Here is a 22,017-nt window from a genome sequence, read left to right on the forward strand (position 1 = left end):
GCCAGCATACAACACTTTTAAAAAGTTTTAAACTTTTTGGGGGGGGGGGCAAAGTGAAACAAGACATAAATCTCAGAGCAGTGAAGTCACTCTACGTTCACAGGACCTGGAGCCTGAGTAGAAATGTAACCCCTGTGTCCATTCCTTTATTTCCCGGTGTATTCGGCACCACAGACCACTGCGGCCCTTGATCTGCTGGGAGCTGACATGCTGACAGGGCTGGGGAGACGCCGGCGCTGCTCCAGAGGTGTGATCCTCCGTAGTGAGTGTGCGAGTGGGCATGGAGTGGCCCATAATGGCTGGGGAGATGCCGGCTCTGCTCTGGAGTTGTGATCCTCAGCAGTGAGTCAGCGAGCAGGCATGGAGGGGCCCATGATGGCTGGGGAGATGCCGTCGCTGCTCTGGAGGTGTGATCCTCAGCAGTGAGTCAGCGAGGGGGCATGGAGAGGCCCGTGATGGCTGGGTTCTGAAAGGAGCGCTGGCAGCACCTTAATAGCAGCAGCAGCGACGGCGCATGGCACAGCAGCAGCCCCATCACCTGACCTGCACCACGGCCCCTGACACTTGCAAAGTCAGTCTGGGGGGTGCCCCAGGGGCACCTGAATGTTATGAAATGAACGCGCCTCTCGCAAGATCGCACATCCCAGCCAAACAACATGGAAGTGCGGGTAGGGGGGTTGCCCAACACGGAGATACAAGCGGGAGGGTGGGGTGATTAACAAAGCACAGACAACGGGAGCGGGGAAGGTAGGGAAGAGGGAGGGGGGTAAAAGAAGGCACCAAAGCAGTCGTTCCTGCAGTAAGAGAAACGGAATAACGAAAGTAGTGCTCACAGTCTACATAACGCCTACCGTGTTAAAATACTTTACAGTAAATACAACAAACCGGTACCACTGTGTAATGGAAAGCGCCGCGGCCAGCCGTGAAGCGAGGACGGAGCATATTTAAACAAGCTCTTTGAAGAAGTCACAATGTTACAAGCGCGGCCGAAGCGGACCGCGCTTGTGCAATTTAAGCTGCCCGCAATGACAATGAAAAACAAGCATTGGCCGCGCAAAACGCGATAGTGGCGGGGAGAATGAACAAAGCGCGAGACGCGATGGTGGGGGGTGGGGGAGAGAAGCGGGAGTGTGGTGTGAAATAGCAGCAGGGAAGGAGGCGGAGAGGGGCTATGAGGGAGAGCGACGTAAAGCCATATGGCTGCTTTGCGCGCGTGCACGCCTCGTGCACTGTAGCTCTATGCCAGGGGAAGCACTTTAAAAACTCACTTACAAAATGTCTCAAAGAGACAGCTTTCGCTGTCTCAGCGAGACCTAAAAATGGTAGGTCTTATTATAGCTTCCATGATGCTCACTTATATCAATGTGTATTGTAGTCTTAATGCTTTTTGTAAACCATAAACATTAACAAACAAAACATAATAGTGTATCTAAACATAACATACTATAATCTAGAGTATGTTATCTAACGTAACGCATGCTCCAGCCCCATCAGATCAGATCTTTTCACAAAGCCATAAAATGGGCATTTTCCTTGCTAAAACCAGGTGCTACGATTACCCAACTTGACGCTACTCAGTCGTAGCTGCGATATAAACGAACTTCCGAACACTAAAAGAGCGTGCCATAAAGTGGGTTGAGATACATTACACACAAAAAACAGTGCAACTTATATGCCATGTACACAAGCAGGGCGTGGTGTCAGGGTGAGTTTATGTGTCACCCTTACATTTCTGGGGAAAGCATGGTTTATGTGACTGTAGAAGCTGCATGCCGTAGCCACCTTTCAAATGTTGTATCCACAACATTTTAAAAGATGCAGTGTTTGCATAAGAAACAGTGCAAAAAAGGTACAATACTACATATATTGTAAAAAACCAAAATGCTCGATTTCAAATTGCTGTTGTATCAGCTGCTTTATTGTTATTGTTGATATCATCTTAAGAATCGGCTAATAAACGACTAACGACCAAGTAAAACGGTCGAAAGGAAAACATTGAACAACAAATGTAAAAAAAAAAAGAAGAAAAAAAAGACAGTAATACACAGTCACCTACCAATAGAAAAGGTCCTGTTAAATGAAGTGACCGAGGCTGAGGGATGGCATGAAATGGCCTGCAAATAGTGGCAGCTTGACTACCTTCGAAAACTAAATAAATAAGACAAGCCTAATGTAATTGTTGGTTTTAACGGGAGAAAAATTGTTACGAAAATCAAATAAGATAAAAGAATTAGTGAAATCCGGTTTGTTCTACAAAAATAAAAACAAAGGTGTAATTAAATTACACCGGGTTAGCCTCTAATACTCTGTTGTTCAGGTTGGAAAACGTCTCCAGTGTTTTTAAAATAACGTATTACCTCCGTATTCTGAAACAAAAAAGTAAAACGGTATGAAAATGTACAATTTTCTGAAAACAGAAATGGAAAAGGGGCGTGCTGCCCCCTCCCAGAGGGGTTAAAAAGACAGATTAGTGATGCGCTCTGGGTGGGAGGGGACTGGCCTTTCCACTGCCCACTACAGAGGGACGAGACATTGTCATGCAAAGAGACCACCGCCTCGCATTGTCTCTCACCTGCCTCTCACGTATATTTGAAGCATCTCATACAAGCCGGGAGGCGCATTCGCAGCCAGAGGGGTTCAGGCAGTGAGAGAGAGAGCGTGGACAGGGAGGGTTACTGCACTGCGAGAGAGCACCACGCACCGCCGAGACTCCTGGAAACACTACACGTAGAGAAACACTACACGTAGAGAAACTCCAGCACGACATCCCAAACCCGAGGGGTTGTTCGGAGACAGAAGACCCTTGCCACCTAGGAGAGGATAAAAAGACGGACTTTCCGACAGAAGGAAAAAGATACAACCACCGCGCTGGAGGATGCAAACTGGAAGTCAAGTCCAACTCCTGTAGTCCTCGAGGACAAGAAGATTGAGAGCGCTGTACAGCGAGAGCGAGAGGTTTCGTTTTACGTTTGAGGAGAAAAATAAAAACAAGCACACCACTGCCTTTCTCCGAGGCGAAGAGTTCACACCAAGGCACTCCTCTCGCGCCATCACTGCCGCACTGCTAAATGGGGAACATTTCCCTATCATATATTCATATTTTGCGCTTTAAACCATGTTCTTCATGTATAAACCAGCGTTAATCCAAACTTTCATGTCCAAACTTAATCAATCACTGCAGAGACAGTGTCATGTCACTCCTTGGATTTTTATTTTCAATTTCCAATTTTTCACATTGATACTGCGCGCCCATCCAGGCTTTTCACAGTAGCACGTAATCCAAACAAATGATATGCACGTCTAGGTAAACTCATCTCTCTTAGCCCAATGCATTTCGAGTCTAGTATGACTCTTCGTCAGGGGTCACTGCAATAAATTAAAAAAACAGCTCAAAAAACGGTGAACAACAGACCTGAATAGATGTCAAAATAAAAATAAAAATATTTTACATTACCCTCAATAAACTCACCCCTCCTTGTCCTTGTCACATATATATCTAGGTGACACACTTATGTTATCTATAAACCCCTCCGCCTCCCAACTCCCCAATACTATCGATAAGACGTTCACATTCCCTTCTGTAACCTCACCTTTTAACTAAACACCCAACATCTCTGCAAAACACAAATTTCCCTTTCACTCGCCCCCCAAAAATCCACATCAAACCTAACACTGTGCATTACCTCAAAAAAGACGGAGTCGACAATCTAATCTCCTCGTACACCTCTCTCATGAGATACAAACATGATGGTCTCACACTGCCCGTTGCTCCCGTTCGTTTTAAACCAACGTCACACGCCTCCGTGCACCAATCAATCAAATTCTCAACCCCGTGACCTAACAACCCTCAGCTGTGCCTAAATAGCCCGTGCAGTAATCCCGAAACTACAGTTCCCAAAATGCGCTTTTCCACATCTATCAGTGTTATAGCTAAACTAAATCCTCAAATGTAAAAGAAACGTTAATTACAACCCACAGTTCCCTAAGCCAAACCCACTGAGTCCACACAACGATACCCAACACTCCCTTGCCAACTACTCCCAACCCTCAACTACCCCCAAAACACAACCCCTAAGCAAGCAAAACCCCAAATGTGCGCATTTTACATAAATCATGCTGTGACAAACATTTTTAGAAAGAAGCAGAAATGCCTCGGAGAAACGCAGTGGCGTTTTTTTCGGATTTGGGGGCGTGTTTCTTTTTCTCACCTCTTGCCATTGGCTGGAGGAGAGAAAAACACGCCTAAAAAGGGCGTGGCTAAAAAGTGGAAAGAACAGCAGGAACACGCCCCCAAATCTGAAAAAGACGGAGCCTATTTGGAGGGACGGCTCTCTCCTCCAATGGCTGGCCTCCGTTTAGGAAGCCAGCCAATGGAGGAGAGGCAAAAAGAGAGGCGGGCTAAATAGCCACTCTAAGAAACATAAGATCTCCGGACTTCTGGTTCTGCCTTCGGCAGACCTGACGGTCCATCGACCTAAAAAGGTGGCAATGACATTTACACAATGAGATTTTTTTTACCTTTCTCTAAAACGATAAGAGGCCAAATTACCCATCAGAAATGCAACTGGTGCTTGTGTAAAGTGCTCTGATACCTTCAGGTCGATTTCGCGCTATATAAAACTGCAAAATAACCATTCTTCCTTTCGATGGTATAGTGAGTTGTAATGGGAGACGGTTTGCTCTTAACTTTGTCAAACTTTCTCATACGAATACAGTCTACCCTTCTCTGGCCTCCTGGATTCATATTTCAACGCAGCATTGTTAAATAGATTTGCTTGTGAAGGCCTTAATTGGAGCTGAATGGCCTTTCCCGATTTAAAGGCAACAAGTGAATGACGCATTTCGCACACGGGAGATTAAAGCGTTGAAATGGGAGGAGAAGATTAACTGAGAGAGAGTCAAACTTCATTGCATTGAATCTCACCCTATAGCTCTGTCCAAATATGACGGGCGGAAATCACAGCTCCAAAGTAACCCTCGTCCCTCACCTTGTCCTCAAAACGAATCCCGTTTTCAGCTGGGACCGCGAAAATCATGGATCCAGTCCAGAGCTCCGTTTTCCCAGGTCTATTCAGTCCAGGTAGCTTCTTGGCTTCCTGGTTCTTGTAGTCCTGGTAATCCCATACTCAGGACTACAAGAACCAGGATGCTGAGAAGAAACCAAGACTCGATAACCACGCCCACTAGAATTTGTGAGCAGACAGCAGTACAGGGCACACCAATGCCATAATGTTGATCATATTCGTGGATTTAAACTTGTTCGCGTGCAGCCTGGGCTACGTGATCCACCCTGGGATCACGTATTAGATACAATCGCTGGTTATGGCAAAGATGGTAAAATTGGTGTGCACTGTACTGCTTTCTTTTTCAAGTAATACGTCTGCCCTACCTACATGTTGCACCCACCGGACTAGTAGCAAAACTGATTACATGGATACCACACACGTAGGATGTCACATCCCGGTAACAGACATCAAGGAACTTTGTTGGATTCTTTTACGATCATGGACCTATAAATATCGAGGGACATAACATCTTTTCATGTCTGTAAATATTATATTTCATGCGCAGAATATTAGTATGCGTGGGTATAAGAAAGTGTAACATTCAAGCATTAGCGTTTCACATAACATCAATTGGGAGGCGGGGTATTTTGATAACAATGCTTGGGGCGAGTCCTCTATTTAAGTCAGGGTAAGAGTAATCACCGTAAAACCAGTAAATAACCGGTCCGCGTTTGAGTGATGGCGCAACAGTGCATTATGGGCAGTGTAGTTATGGAGGACAGGTATCGAAACTGCTAGGCTGAAGGCATTGGTTAATTGTGAGGGGTGGAGCCACGCTTCATTAATTAAAAGAGGGGGAAAGTTAGCACTGCGTGGAACGCTGTCTCATTAGAGACAATTATGTTGGGAAGTTGATTACACCGAGAGAAGGCATGAAGGCCAGTTCGAGTTGCTTTTTACTGTAGCATGACGCATTAAGAACGAGGCGGTAGAACGCTTATGAGGGGGAACATCTTGTTGGCTGTACTTGACAATGGGAAAGTTAGTTGACAAAGAGTAATTGAGTACGGCAGAGGCTCTTTCAGGAAAAATGGTTGCGCGTATAGTTACGTTTGTAGAGGGAAAACACTTTGCAGGGTCAACAGAAAAACATGGCATGGATTTTTGTACAATGATTTATATTGTTTGCATTTGAAGATATGGACATTTTTAAATCATAAATTTAATGGCAGTGTTATTTTATTTGTAGTAAACCCCTGAAGAAGGGCCATCAATGGCCCGAAATGCATTGGGTACAATAGTATACATGACTGAGGATGTTTGGTGTATTCTGGCGTGCCCAGAAAAAGGCCCAGATGGGCATATCTGTCGCATGAGAAACTTTGCTGAAAACATCAGCATCTTACTTGTGAAATAACAAGGACAATAAACAAGTGAATGAAATACATTGGAGGAGTTTGAACAATTAATTTCTAAGTTGGAAAAATGTAAGATACATTTACGTGAGAATCATGAAATATGCACTGCGCTTGGTATAGGAGTGCAACTTCACTCCACCAACGATTGTAACAAAAAAGGCTGCCATGCGTAAAAATATATACCCAAACAAAACATATTTCTGATTTAGAGGCGGCTTAAACGTTCGAAGAATTCCATCATCAAGGATTGGCATCTTAATTCAAGGCAAATACAGGTTACGGTGTGGTCTGAATTGAAAAGCAAATTACGTTGCGTCAGGCAGTGGGAAAACTGGGTAAAACTAGAGAAATGAAAGGCACGTTTGGACTAGGACGCCATGGGCGTCTTACCTTAGTGCGGAAACTGCTGTTTGTTAATTTAAAGTTCCCAATTAGTGAAACCAGCCATGTATATCTGGGTTGAAGTAGATAAGAGAAACGGTAATTTAAGGTCATACAGGAAGCTATGCAAAGTAGAAGAAACACGCGTGAGGGATCGCACGTCTTACCTGATGGTGCTTGCGTCAATGAATGACAGAAGAGAGCGTGCCAGGTTTTGACAGGTAGTATTTAAAGAATGGATTACCCACCAAATCGTAAAATAAGCAATCCACATGAGGAATTATGGTCGTTTTAAACATATTACATCTGAGGATATTAATACACATCACGTAGCGGGGATCTCAAACGTAAGCTGTAATTTGTAGCATATGTGGGGTAACATGCAATTATAATCAATTGACACTGTTCCAAATAAATCTGAGACACACTAAACATCTAGGCCTTGCCCCTAATTATGCGCTTATATTGCTACTTGCAGACTCACCCAAGCACCTTGTGTCTACATAAGTCTCAGTGTATGACGCTGATCGCTGAACCAGCTCAACAACGTGTGTACTGCAGTATCTGGTAGGTGTCTGTGACCATCCACTTCTGCTAGTTTCCGTTTTCATTTTAACATTTCATGTAACACACCCAATTATTTTTCTAAAACAACTGTGCCCCCCCACCCCCTTGTTTGTGCTGTCACTCTCTACCATCCTGAGGAAACGCTGCTACGACCTTTTGCTTAATTAACTCGCCTTTCAGGGTCCAAACGTCGATGCTCCACACCCACTCTTGTCCTATGGTTTAATCGCCCCAAAGCTTAAAATAAGTATCATGCTAGGATAATGTGAAAACATGTAAAACAATTTATAAAGGATAGATGTTATTGATTTACTCATTTTACTGTTGTACAGTCACCCTCGTTGTATATAATCCTTTTATGCACAATAACACATTGTCACTTTACTCACTCGATTCACATATCCACAAAATGTTACCTATTTATCAGAACAAATTGGTCTAAAAATCTTCTTGTGACAGCCATATTTACAAACTGAAATAATAATTTAACTGTTCAAATCACTTGAATTAAGTTAGCTTGATATGTTTTCTTTTGCTCATATTAAATGAGGCATACTAAGAAATTGTTCTAGCCGACAGAGCCAACAAGATTAAAAATAAAACAAGCCATTATAAGCAAATTGCGCAGAAAGGTTTAAAAAAGGTCGCACTGGACTGGGACAAAGTCCAGAGGTCAGGCCACCCATCGCGCATGAGCTGAGTAGCCAGTGCGTAGACGCCCCAGTTCTACGTGAGTCATGTGCGTCTTCTGAAGCAGCGCAATGTCGGTGGCCCTGCGCCGTAGGTATTCATAGATCGAATATCTGCATGACGGGGTGTGCAGACCGCGCACGTTCCATGTGACTATGTTAACCTGTACCATGTTACCCTTGTATTTTGACCAAAACTGTGTGTGGGGGGGAGCAGATGCTGCATGCTTGGGTCCGTGTGAGCGCACTCCAGCTCCGTGCTTCTAACTACAAGGTGCTGATATAAACTATACTATACATAACTAGGAGGGCGAGGACCGGATTGGTATTCATCCAAACTATAGAGCCTACTCGAGGCTTGAACTGTGTCAAACTGACGTGTGGTAGGGGAGTGTGTGGCGTGGGAGTAGCAGGGGATGCTCGCCCCTTGTTGCCGGCTTGTGCTTATGTATCTCTCCAACCGTTCCATGTCGCAGTGTGAAGTGTATGCTATGTGAGGTAATGTGCTGGGCAGCACTACATTTTACAGGTTTCTGAGTGTTGCTAATGCTACGTAATGTCACAAATCATTGTGGTGCAAGCACGGTGGGTACTTGCGTGGACTGCATCCAGCCGGGTGCGGGGGTTCACAAAGAAAGTTCATATGATGTCGTCTGCGTTTGCGGAGTAACATCTGGTGGCGGGAACTCCTCGGGGTCATCGAGCCTGGAAGGTGTAGAGCTACTAGCTTCCGATGATCCGGACGAGTCTGATATGTGATCCGAAGGTTGTGTTGCAGCTCCCAAATTCGCAGCCACATGTAGAGCCGCTTGTCTCTCTGCTCTCCTTTGCTCTCGGTTGGGGGCAGTGGAGGCTGCAGAGGCGCCTGTTTGGTAACTGGTGCGACCACCACGGTAGCGTCTCTTCCTGTTGAACTTTCTGGGCTCTTCCCCCGTGGTTGGCCTGGGTCCCATCCAAGTGCCCGATTCATCTAACCAGCCCCACACTTCATCGGGTGAGTCAAAAAAGTGCGTTGATCCTTTTGCAACCACACGCAGCCTGGCAGGAAATAGTAGCGAATAACTTAAGCCAAGGTCACGCAGCTGCTTTTTCACCGCGGTGTACGCGCTTTTACGGCACTGCACTTGTGCTGTGTAGTCCGGGAAGATCATGATTTGGCTGGTCCCGACTTTTATGTTCGCCAGATTACGGGTTTCACAGAGTATCAGGTCTCTATACCTGTAGTTGAAGACCCTGAACAGGAATGGGCACGGGCGGGATCCCGGTGGAGGTCTTTGCACAGGGACTTGTGCGCTCTTTTGACCACGAGGTGAGAGGACAGGGCGCCAGGGGGGAGCAATTCCGTGATCCATTTTCAGCATATTCCTCTGGTTGTCACCCCTCCCCGCCTTCCGGGAGTCCCACGACGCGAATGTTGTTGCGGCGTGAGCGTCCTTCTGCATCCTCGGCTCTATCTTCTAGGGCATGTACACGATCCATGAGGTCCTGTAGGGCAGCTGTGTGGCTTTGCATGACTGGCTTGAGTTCTGTGATCGGCTGCTCATGTAAGCGCACTTTGTCCCCAAGTTTATGGTGGTCGGCCCGCAGAAGGGTGAAATCAGAGGTAACCTTGTCGATTTTGGACTCCAATGAGGAGCGAGTTTGTTCTAACGCGGTTCCTATTTTCTCTACTGCTGTCAGAACAGAGTCCATCTTGGCTGCGAGTGCTCCGTATGGCATATCCGCAGTAGTGTCCTTTTCCTCGGTTGCCGGGTCCGAGCTGCCAGTTTGTGTGTTTAACTGTTGATCGTTGGTGCGTAGATGGCTCATCACTAACTGCCGCGCTGTCGGCATTCGTCACCAACGTGTGCGATTGGTGTCTGGTGTGGGATCATAGCCTTTCCTGCGCAGGAGGTTTAAGCCTGTTAAGGGGCTCACATTCGTCGTGTTTGGTGGACAGGTGTTGGAGCGGGCGTCCGCGTCTGCACACTCAAGTCTCTTGTTGTCTATTTGGCGCCTCCATCTCTGTGTGTCACAATAAGGTCTCGTTTCTAGGGTGAGGTGGGCTTATGTCAGTGTGTAACTTCTCTACGGCACAGTTATAGGCCTGTTGGCATACACGTGAGTGTCTTCGAGCGCCACCGGGCGATTTGGGTGGCTGCTCGCACACCGGAATACCGGGCTTGGCTCAGCTCGCGTACCTGGTATAGGGCGGGCTTGCTTTTTCTTCTCCCGCCTGGGATGCAGCGTTGCCGGTGTGCCTGGGCATCAGCGGCAACGCCGACTGCAGAATAGGTGCTGGGAGTCCCTCAGGATGCTGCAGGGCGAGATCAGACCCTTTGATTGGGTACTCCCAGCATTATGTCTGCTGCCAAGCAGGCGAAGCCTCCAGTTGTGGTTAATGTCTGCGCACGCCAGCGGCCTAGGCCCAATCCGGCCCCCGGGCCCGGCCCAAAGCGAGTCAGTGTCCTCCCTCGAGTGCAGTTGCGTGGCCTAGAACCTATTCGATTCATACCTCAGAGCCAGCCCGCCTCAGCCTCGAGTGTGCAGCACCAGCTCGGGAGGGGGGGGAGGGAAGGTTTCCTAGGATCGCTAACCGCCGTGTGGCTACGGCAGTCTTTATTAGCGGGTCCGGTGCTCCACGCCGTCCCGCAAAGGCTGGTCCAGGAGAGGAGGGTTTGTGATGGGGGTGTCTCACCACGTCCTCTCTGCTCTGCCGCCGCCCCCGCATTGGCGCATAGGCCCTTTGCTCGATCTCCGCAGCAGCTGTCTCTCTCAGGTCAGGGGGCCTTGAGTTTCCCCCAACCACCGTTGTGGTGTCTTTTCGGCGGGCTTGGAGGCTTGGGCTCACGTACGGTGCCTGCAGGTCACAGCGCACCGCTGCCCGAGGGCGCACCAGAAGGTCCTTACAGGGCTCGCAGTGGGTTCAGGTTCCCGTTGTCACTCTTTGTTGGTATCAGGCGGTCTTTGCTCCCCCTTGGCAGCAATCACACCTGCAGGCCCCAGCGCGCTGTCGATCGGGGGCTCCTCAGCAGATTTCTTCTCCAGTAAAATCCAAACCATTTATTCCTCCTTCCCTCAAATAACATCTCAACTGCATATTGAAGAGCAGGAGAACTTGGACAAAGGGAGAGTTGGCCTAATTGAGGAAATCCCTCCACTTAACCCGTCCATGTTGCTAGACATCATGAGTAAATTGAAATCTGGCTCCCCCACTGACCCTGCCCCTCCTAACATCTTACATTTGGCCTCAAACTCTTTCTCCAGTAATCCTCGACCTGATTAATGCCTCTTTTTCCTCAGGGACGGTCCCCCCCTCTGTGTAAACGTGCTATGGTTAAAGCCGTTCTGAAAAAAACAACTCTGGACTCGGAAGTCTGGAGCAATTACCGCCCCATCTCCCTTCTGCCAGCTATCAGCAAGATCGCCGAGAAATATGTGAACTCAGTATTGTCCGCCTTCTTGGAGAGTAATAACCATCTCCATCCCTCCCAGATGGGTTTTAGACCTCAACAGGTCAACGAGACGGCTCCTCTGGTGGTAGTGAAGTCTAGAAAAATCCTAGATACTGCAGGCTGCACGGCCATCATTCTTTTGGATTTAAGCGTGGCCTTCGATACGGTCAACCACCGGCTGTTGATAAAAAGGCTAAGTGAGGTGGGAATTGCTGGGACTATGCCCAATTGGCTGCAGTCGTTTTTAGAAGACCAATCCTTCGAAGTTTTTGAAGAAGGCATTTCCGCAAAGCCCATACCTCTTAACTGTGGGGTCCCCCAGGGGTCTTCCCTGAGCCCCACAGTTTTTAATGTTTATTTGAGGCCTCTGGCGGAGGTGGTGCTACCTTTCGGGTTGGTTGTTTCTTTCAACCAACTGGACCCTTCCAACTCTGGTCTTGCCCTTTGTCTGGACAAAGTATCAAGGTGGATGGAAGATTCGTTTTTGAAACTCAATGGATCAAAAATTGAACTAATGCTCCTAGGGAATAAAGAAAAGACAAATCTTGGGCTACTCTGGCCTAGCAATTTTGGTCCTGCCCCCTCCCCTAACGACCAAATCAGAACCTTGATTTTACAGAGCAAGGGCAAAAAGTAGCTGCAAGCTGCTTCGGGATTCTACGAATGGTCCGTAAAGTGCTCCCACTACTCCCTTTTCCAGCAAGAAGAGTCCTAGTTCAGGCTCTCATCCTGTCCAGGTTTGACTATGCAAATGCACTTTATCTTGGAGCTCCTTGCTCCTCGATACAAAAGTTACAAGTTGTTCAAAACTGCACGGCACGTATGCTCATGAACATCCTAAAGCGTTCTTCAGCTAAACCAGCTTTGGCATCTCTACACTGACTCCCCATCCGTGAGCGCATTCAGTTTAAGGCATTATGCATAGCCCACAGGGCACTTGCAGGTAAGGGATCCTTGGCTATTTAGTCCCTTATCCATCTGTACCGCCCAAACAGAGCCCTAAGGTCGGAAACTAAATATTTACTGTCCATACCAAGAATAAAGAGCACAAAGTGGGGGCCGCCTCTTTTCTCATAATGTGGCTAAAATCTGGAACAGTCTGCCTTTGCAGATCCATGCTCAACCTAACTACCTCAGATTAAAACACTACTTTTCCCTAAATGAATGGGTCACAGGTCAGTGTGTTAGCAGACATTAGCGCAGGGATGCCTATGGGTAACCAGGCGCTTTAGAAATCCTGTTTTCATTTCATTCATTCATTTCATTCATGAGGCCCACGTCGGATTCATGGTAGGCCCGGGGGAGTGTCGCCGCACCAGGATGACTTCGGACGTCCACTGCCCCCTCCCGCAGTTATTGCCTTGTCCTCTCAGCCGGGGGGATTCGACGCCTCGCTCTTACTGCTCCAACTCCCCGGAGAGTCCGGTAGTGCAGACCAGCGTTTCGCGGGCCGCGTCAGTGGGCCTCAGTGCTGCGTCTCTCAGGAGGGCCTCGTCATCAGGTCCTGCGGGGCTTGTAATCGCAGTTGTCCTCGCCTGCGCAGCTCCCACCGAGGCACGATGGTAGGCTGCCGCTGCACAGGCACAGTTCTGTTACTGGATTAGTCCTAGATGACAGGGGATAACGGTGCACAGAAGGATAATTAGGGGTATGCAGACGGAGCTTCAGCAGTTTGCGTCCGTCATGTTTGGCTGGCTGGCCACGCCCCCCCCAGAGTTCAGGCCACTCATGATGTAACACTTTTACTCTTACTTCCAGAAGTGTTTCTTGATGCAGGAAAGGGGTCCACAGCACAAGCCAAGGGTTCAGATGCTCTGGTTTGCCTCTTAAGGTCTGGGACTACAACTCCCACAATGCACCTAGTCAGCTTATAGAGCTTTTTACAAAAGTGGTCCCAAACTTCTCCAAACTTATGGAACTTCTTCCAAAAGTTCCTCTTGTGGATTCAAAGTGTCCAAAACAGCAATCCAAGGGTCTAGAAGCTCTGAGATAGTCCTTGGGATATTTGGACTATGTTTCCCACAGTACACCTGGCCCAATCCTTATAAGTCCACTGCACGCACTCCAGATGGGCTCTTCTTAGTGGAGATGACTCTCTTTTAACCTGTTGCTGTCGGGGAGTCCACTCCTTCCACTTTTGAATCAAGGCAAAGTCCTTAACACTGTAGTTCCAAGTGTACAGCAGGGGCAGTCATCAAAAGTGCAAACCTTTAGGTGCAGGCTAGGGTTCAGCAGGGCAGTACTTCTACTTATGTAGCGTTTGGCAGGGAACTCTTGTATCTCTTTTGTACCAGTTGCTTTCTGGGGGGAGTCCCTCCTTCATTCTTTTGAAGCTAGGCAAAGTTCGTAGGGCTGTATTTCAAAATGTGCAATAGGTGCAGTCCTTCTGACTGCAGTTCAGACCAGGGGTTCCAGCAGGGCAGTCCTTCTCTTGATTATTCCAGGCAGGGATCTGAGTTGGTTGGCAGCTCTTCCATATTTATTCAGTGTTCATGGGCGTCAAGCAGGGAGCATCCCTGACCAATGGGGTGCAGGGTGCCACCAGGTGTATGACTACTCTCCAAAGTGTGGCATATTCGTGACCCAGAAAGCACTATTCTTCCAAAATGGAGACAATTTCTCCTGGAGGGTTAGAGCTGGCTAAGCCATCACACTGGTATGGCTAAGATTCCCTAACACCACTCTTCCAGTCCCTTGTATAATCACATTACCAGGGCTACTGTCTGGCTGGGGGTGCATGATGTGGGGGTGAGGTCGTGTCCTGTCCAAACTGTAATTCCCTTTTTGAAGACCAGTTTGGTCCCTTCAACCTCTCCCTGCCTTTTGCTCTGCAGCTGACAGTTCTCCTCCCACAGGAAATCCTTTGTCTCAAGGAAGGCCACTACACACCTTGTTAAGACACCTTAGCTCAGCCTGGCATAGGCTGGCCAATCAGAGAAGGCTAGATTTTGGCTCACAGAAAATAAAGCTCTATAGCTTATTTTCTATAATAGTTAACATAAATCTAACAGTGGCAAGTTGTTGAACTTATCATAACAATTTTTTTACGTCCTTTAATGATTTGTTTAGCTATCTCCTACCAGCAGTTATAATTTATTAAAGTATTCCCGTGTTACCCTATGGAGCTAATGCACTACAATGGGGAAGTTTTCCCTCACCAGGTCATATAAAACATCTTTTAAAACATCCCTGCTTAATTTCAATTGGCACCTTACCCCTGGAGCACCTAGGGAAAACCTTAGGGGTTACTTACATGTACAAATAAGGTAGTTTAGGCCTTTGGAAGTACATTTAATTCAAAGTTGAATTTGCATATAATTCTACTATAAAAACAGCCTTCAAGGCAGAGCTGGCTTTTAACATGACAGCAGGCAACACACTAGTGCACACTTAAGTACATTAAGTCAACTAGGCCTCTAAGCGTACATGCCCTACCATATACTAAGGACTTATAGGTAGGTTGTCAGTGCCAATTGTAATTATATCTACTTACCATATACTTTCAATCAGAGCACAGGCCCTGGGTCTGGTTAGCAGATCCCAGGGCCCATTCAGAGCAAGAAAAACAGCATTTAGTAGTCAAAATGGGGGCAAAACGCGGGGGACACTGCAAAAAGCCCTGGTTTCTCACAGGTGTATTTAGGGCATCCCTTACAAATATTGATTCAAAGTTGTTAGACTTGGCATCTTTTGGTGTGTTTCCCCTGACTTTTTGCTTTCTGATCTCCCGGTTTTGACTCTGTTTTTGCTGGCTTAGTGTCTCTGCGCACTTTCTCACTGCTGTTCAGTGTTAAAGTGCAAGTGATCCGGTTGTAAATTTATTTAATGGATTGGTGTTTCCATGATTGGCATATTTGATTTACCTGTGAGTCCCTAGTAAAGTGCTCGGAGTGTGCCAGGGCCTGTAAACCAAATGCTGCTAGTGTGCTGCAGCACTGAATTGTGCCACCCACACAAGCAGACTGTAAATGTAACTCTGACCCGCCATTGCAGAGCCTGTGTGCAGTCTGGGGCTGCCATGTCAACTTGACAAGTGTACCCACTTGCCAGGCCCTAACCTTCCCTTTTCTTACATCAGTCACCCCTAAGGTAGGCCCAAGGTACCCCTGTGGGTAGGGTGCAGTGTATGCGAAAGATAGGACATTCCTTGGTGTGTGTGGCATGTCCTGACAGTGAATTACTGCCAATTTCGTTTTTTCACTATTGCAAGGCTACCTGTTCCCATAGGACAGAATGGGGAGTTTGTTTATAACATCTTATAAACCTAACTACCCCTGGGAACAAGGTAGAAAATAAAGTTTAGTATGCCTGAACTCAGAATCTAAAGATGCATCTTTTAGTGAAGGTGATTTTTACATTTTGTGTTTAAAAATACCACCTTTAGAAAGTAGGTATTTTCTTGCTCAGCTATCCAGTAGGCCTCTGCTTGGTTTGTGGATTAACTGTCTGGGTTCTGGATGACACGGGCTGGAGAGTAGCAGTGGCTGCAGAGAGTCTATATGGGTCAGGAAATGGCTGAATAGACCTGGGCTGCATTTAGATTAGGGGGAGGAGATTTCCTTTCACCTGAATGGGCCTGACCTGCCAAAGTTGTCCCACCTCCTGCCAGGAAGCTGCACCAGAGAGGACAGAACTGGTTCTGGCTGGGCACAGACACGCTATAAAAAGAGGGGCCCAAACCCATAAACTTTAGAACTCGCTGGAATCAAGGAACCGGCCAAGAAGAAGAGATGGAGGAGCTGCCAGGAGGAGTACTGCCCCTTGCTGTGTTGTTGCTTTGTTGGGTTGGCCTGCAGTTGCAGCTTCTGCCTTGGCCAGTGAAAGGACTGTACTGAACTTTCTTTACTAGTGCTGAGTATCTCCAAGGGCCTGAAATCGAGCTGGCCTCCTGTTCTGAAGTCTCAGGAACTGCAAAGACTTCACCAACCTCTGGGTACTGCTTCTGGAACTGCTGTTTCAGTTGCCACAGAGAAGGGAACCGTAACGACTCCGTCACTGGCTCTGAGTCTTGATGGCACAGCAGACCGCACCGCCTGTATCTCACACCGCAACCATGGTCTTACCGACTATGACGACTGACGCCGCGGCCACCCAGCTGCTGCTTGCACCGTGACCTGGGGGCACCGCAGTCTGCACAGCCTCGCTTCACTTCGCCATCCTGGTCTCACCGACACTGTCGCTGCTTCTGACTCGACACCCGTGACCGCATTGTGGTTGGGGGCACCGCTCGTAAAGTTTCACAACGCACTGCCTCGTCCCACACAGCTGTCTGGGCCAACCAATGCCAGCTCCCGCAAACCGGCTCTGTCGCCTGCAACGCAACCTGCCAGCACCGCATCGAGCACAGTCTCGCCCTCCACCATAAGCCTGGACGATTGTCACCAAGACACTGCTCGGCACCGCATCGAGAGGGCACTATGCTCTGCACCACTTCCATTTTTCAACACAATCGCAACGGTTGCCACGACTGGCTCGTACCTCCGTGTAAGCCACAACGAGAAAGGTACTGTTACCGAGTCTGTTCACACTTTTTCTGGCCCGTATTGACGCGGTTGGCTGGAACTGTAAGACTTTGTTGTTTTCAGCATCACGGTAGCTCTGGACGGAGCTACCGACTGTAAGAAAGTGGCTCTGTATATACTGTTCCCAAATAGGTACAGTGTGCACAGAGTCCACAGTCCCCAGAGGTTTGGCAGAGGCTAAAGTTAGATATAACCTTACTCTCTAAAGTGGTAGCTTGGTCAAGCAGTAAGGCAGTATCAGAGGACAGTGTAAAGCATTTATTGTACACAATCAGTCAGAAAATGGTCTCGCACACTCAAGAACTGAACTCTAGGCCAATGGTTTGTATATAAAAATATATGGTTATTTTATTTTAGAACCAACAATAGGTATCAAAATATACTTTCTCAGAATGAGATGCTTTAGGTAAATACTTTCAATAGGCAATAGACTGTTGAATGCAATAGTTAGTTGTTGCAATGGGCAACACAATTTCAAACACAATTATACATTGAGCTCAATGGGAATTTCTAAGTAAATGCAATTAGTTAATTTTTGGATTACTTTTCTCACCACAGGACTGGATTCTAGATTCAGTCCTGGGAAATTTCCTGGAAACAGGTGAGTAAAAACGTTTTGGTTACAGATATGATTTTTAAGGAATATTTTTGTATTTTAAAAGTTGACACTTAGAAACTTTTTCACATAGAATCACCAATGTTATCCTATGGGAGGAAATTCACTTAGCAGGTAAGTGGGGTTATCGTTACTTTTTCTTACACGGTGCTAGATCCTGGATTCAGCACACGTGCATCTCCTGTTAACAGTTAAAAGAATGCGTTTTTATTATACCGGCGATTTTTGAGGAATATTTGTTTCAAAAATCGAAACACACAAGATGATGGACGGAATGTTGCACATTGGCAAAACATTCACCCCCAGTCAAACACAGATCTGTGACTGGGGGTGAATGTTTTGCCAATGTGCAACATTCCGTCCATCATCTTGTGTTTTGCTGTTCGCCCTATGTGGGAAGGGTATGCCCAGATGTGGGTCCCGTGCTCACTACGCCACTGGAGTCAAGCTATCCTGGCTGAAATGGGGTGAAACCCCGAAACCGGTCCTAGGATGCTTGATTCCGGTCCAGGGAAGACATGGCTTGGCAGTTCGGGCTGGACTGTTCCCATGAGGCACAGGGTCAAGACTGATTTGCATATGGCCATGTCCGAACTGGGGTGGCGTGGTGAGCAAAATAAGGATGGATTAAACCCAGATCTGTGACTGGGGGTGAATGTTTTGCCAATGTGCAACATTCCGTCCATCATCTTGTGTGTTTTGCTGTTTCAAAAATTGACACTTAGAAGAATTTCTGGTGAAAACCAGGCAATGTTATCCTATGGAGGAAAATCAAGTTAGGGGTAAGTTCAGTTGTAATTACTTTTCAGGGTCAGTGCTGGGCACCAAGATCCAGCACTGGGATCTCTCCTGATAACAGGTGAGTAATTTCGTTTTCGTTATTCGGCTGATTTTAGGTGAATATTTTAAAGTTTCAAAACTCGACACAGAAGAATTTCCAAGTGAAACCAGTCACTGTTACCCTATGGGAGAAAAGTGAGTTATCGGCTTTTGGGTAAGTACTCGACTGGCAGAGATAAGGTTCTCGGCATAGACTCAGAGGTCTCCCAGGGTCAGGTAGGTACAGTAGTTACACCCTCAGCGGCACAGGGGCAGCCGGGTGCAGAGAGAGTTAGGCCCAAAGTTATCCTATGGCGAGCAGGGGGTCTTTGGTTGGTGGTTGCTGGCAAGCAGGCCACGCGGCTGTGGGAGCTGGGCTCCTGATCACTTACTCAGGGCAAGTAGGGAAGTAGATTAGGATAGATGTTGCACTTTCAGGGGCACTCGGGCGGCTGGGTGCAGGGTGCTTTTGAGCCGTCAGGCGCTCAATGGGTTTCTTTGGAGACGCTACAAGACGAACAAAGGCTGAAATCTCGGGGACGAAGATTCTTCAGGTGCGACCACCACTTCTGAGAGGTAAGTTGGGAAGCTGTAGGTTAGATAGGCACCCAGGAGCTGGGCACAGGAGGCCACAGGGCGCAGGGTGCAGGGGTGTCTGTTCGCGTCGGGAACTCTTACTGTCAGCTGGTCGCGGTTGGGGGGGTCTCTGGTGTTGAGGCTGCAGGCGTCGTCAGGAGTGTCGGGGAGGGTCCTTGGGGGGATGTCCTCATGGTCTTTGTCCACTCCGGCACAGGCCAGGCTTGGCGGGTGCAGTGTGCGCAGGAGTCGCGGTTCCTGGCTGGTGCCAGGGATCTGTTACTTGCTTTGAGCAGAACCACTGCTCGTGGGAGTCCCAGTCTTTTAGAGTCACAAGACAGTCAGGTCCTCTGGGGTTTTTGAGGTTGCTGACCACTGGAGACGCCGGGGTTTAACAGGAGCAGGTTCGAGGGTTGACAGGCCTGTAGGACTGGGGCCAAATCAGTTGGCGCCTTCCTCTTCTTAACAGCTGAACGGCAGGTCTTCTTGTTTCTAGTTCTTCTTGCTTGTTTTGGATTTGGGATCTGAGGAAGAAAGGTTCAGGGTGCCCCTAAATACTAAATTTAGGGGCGTTACATGTAGGTAAAGGGCAGGGACCAATGGGTCCCTTCCCTGGGGTCGGTACACCTCCGATCCTGCCACTCTCCTGTGGGAGGGGGGCAGTAGTCTAGTCCTGATTGGGCAAGGCTCCCCAACTTCAAGATGGCGAGAGCCTGGATGTGTGCTTCACCTCGCCTCCCCCACCTGAGGGGTGGGGTTGACAGAGGCTGGCACACCCCCTTTCCCTGTTTTTGGGCAGGAACGCTGCCAGAAGGAGACCCGATTTTCACTACAAGTCGTGCAATAGAGTGCTCTATACACCGTATATGGTTTTTTATAATTAAATCGGATTACAACAGTGACATTCTATAAATAGGAAAAGAAAAAAGCCCAAAGAAATGAAAGATTAACCATAGGGCCATTCAGACTTCTAATAGGAGTTTCTCCTTTAGAAAATCGAAAACTATTGGCCTAATATATGGATGGTAGCTTGCCTAAATAAGAAGAGGTACCTACCTGGTCATTGTGCAAGTTCCACGTTTTTTTAATAATAATAAGAGAGTCAAGAGTTTGGTCTTGAAAAAGATGGAGATATAATTTACCCATCGAAACGCGTCGACGCTCATCTAACCACATCTGCTAACACGGGCGATAGTTAACGAGTACAAAACACGAAAGTACCGGGTTCTACGTCCTATGTACTGTTTTTACGGATGTATAACTTTCCTAATGACATATTGTATTTGTCTGTATTAATGACTCTCAATTTTTATGGTTTTTATTGATTGGTAATTTGTTTCTTTATGAATTTAGGTCTTTGGTTTTTACTTAAGATTTTGGGGTTCTTATGTTGAATAATTCTATTTATCAAATAACCCTTTTTTTTCTTGATTATATGTTGAACAACTAATAAATTAATCTGTGAAACCAGATTTTTATAATTTTATAGCATTGTATTGTGTATTTTCTGACTATATGTATTTCAATCTTCCTCGGTATGGACGAATGAATGTGATAATAAGGACTGATTGAGGCTAGTTGTGGAAGAATTATAGTTTGCATTTAACCTACTTGGTCCAAAGGACACCCTTCTCATTCACTGTACAGTGCCCTACTCCTTTGGCTTAGAAGGGGCCCCTCTTTTTCTTGATAAGATAAACACCCCCTTTCCTCCCTTGGAGTTTCCTGCCAGTCTTCCCGCTAAAGTGGGGGTCAGAACCGGTGGGGGCCAGTTGCTGAGTACAGCAAGTGGCCTGGAGAAGCTCACAAAGGCGGCATGCCTTTGAAGCTTCCCCTGCCCATCCTGGGGGAGGAGACCTAGCACCTCGCCCAGGATGTGCATTGTTGCAGGCCCAGGAGAGCGGATGGCTCTCTACGCAGGGGTCCAGCAACATGTCTGCTGTGTGGCAGCCTAAGCAGCCTCTCAGACAGGACGTGGATTGTAGGTTAGGTTCAGGGGGCAACTCTAAGTTGACAACTCTGTTTTGTTCTGCACCAATACACTCAGCCTGCAAAGGTAGTGTGTGTGTGTCAGGGTACAGGGCCTCTAAGGGTGGCACAATAAGTGCTGCAGCCTTTAGGGTCCTTCTCTGGTCACAGAGCCCTGGGTACCTAGGGTACCATTTACCAGGGGCTGACATTTGGCCAGAGATGCCAATTGGGTTTAGGCTTCATGCAGTTTTAGAGAAGGAACACAGGCCCTGGGCACCTGATTGACTGAGTGTGCCCTGGGCTCCTGCCAATGTACATCAGCAATTCAGCAAAAAGTGGGGGCATACCATGCAAGAAAGATGGCACTTTCTCACACCGACTCGTACGAACTGTGTTTTTGAGGTATTTCTGCAGTTTAGAAGACATCTTGCAAGGTATCTATTTTTCAAGTACTGTATTGTGGATTCTTTATCATTTTTGGTCTTGTTTTGAGTATATACAAAATATTGGATATTTTTCTAAACTGGTGTGGTGTCCTTTTGTAGTGCTTTCACTGTATTGCTGTTGGTTATATGCAAATGCTTTACACACTGCCTCTAAGATAAGCCTGACTGCTCGTGCCAAGCTACCAAGGGGGTGAGCAGGGGTTATTTTAGGAGTGTAACTCCCCATCTTGACTAGAAGGAAGGGTCCCTACTTGGACAAAGGTGCAAAACCTTGCCAACTAGAGAACCCCAGTTCTAACAAAAGTGGTATATACGAATGTTTTGCAAATGTATTACGATCGCAAAACATACATTTCGTACAGACACCTCAAAGGAGATGGTAAGTATTCGCAGATGGAAGGCCTTGCCCTTTGAGAATGTTAAACACATTTTTAGGAAGCGCCAGTTGTCCTAATGGCCACTGACTACTCTTAAAATATTAAATTTAAAAGTTTCAATTTTCTTTAGTAACACAGCCCCTTTTCCGTTAAGGAAAACAGGCTGCCTTTCAAAGAAAAAAGTTTGCTTTATTA

General features: G+C 47.2%; 1 protein-coding gene across 7 annotated transcripts in view; it reads right to left on the reverse strand.

Annotated features, from left to right (window-relative positions):
- LOC146811923 (sulfotransferase 1C2-like) overlaps positions 1–22,017 on the reverse strand; it is a 393,580-nt gene that overhangs the window by 330,663 nt on the left and 40,900 nt on the right. The window contains exon 1 of one of the 7 annotated variants that reach the window (XM_085618889.1): positions 4,925–5,053. The exons of 5 other annotated variants lie outside the window; for them this stretch is intronic. The gene's annotated coding sequence lies outside the window, so the exon portion shown is untranslated. Of the gene's footprint in view, positions 1–4,924; positions 5,054–22,017 lie in introns of those variants that run through there. One more of the 7 variants, XM_085618890.1, reaches the window with a different exon arrangement.

This window comes from Triturus cristatus, chromosome 7 (assembly GCF_964204655.1).
Source record: "Triturus cristatus chromosome 7, aTriCri1.1, whole genome shotgun sequence".
Taxonomy (NCBI): Eukaryota; Metazoa; Chordata; class Amphibia; order Caudata; family Salamandridae; genus Triturus; species Triturus cristatus.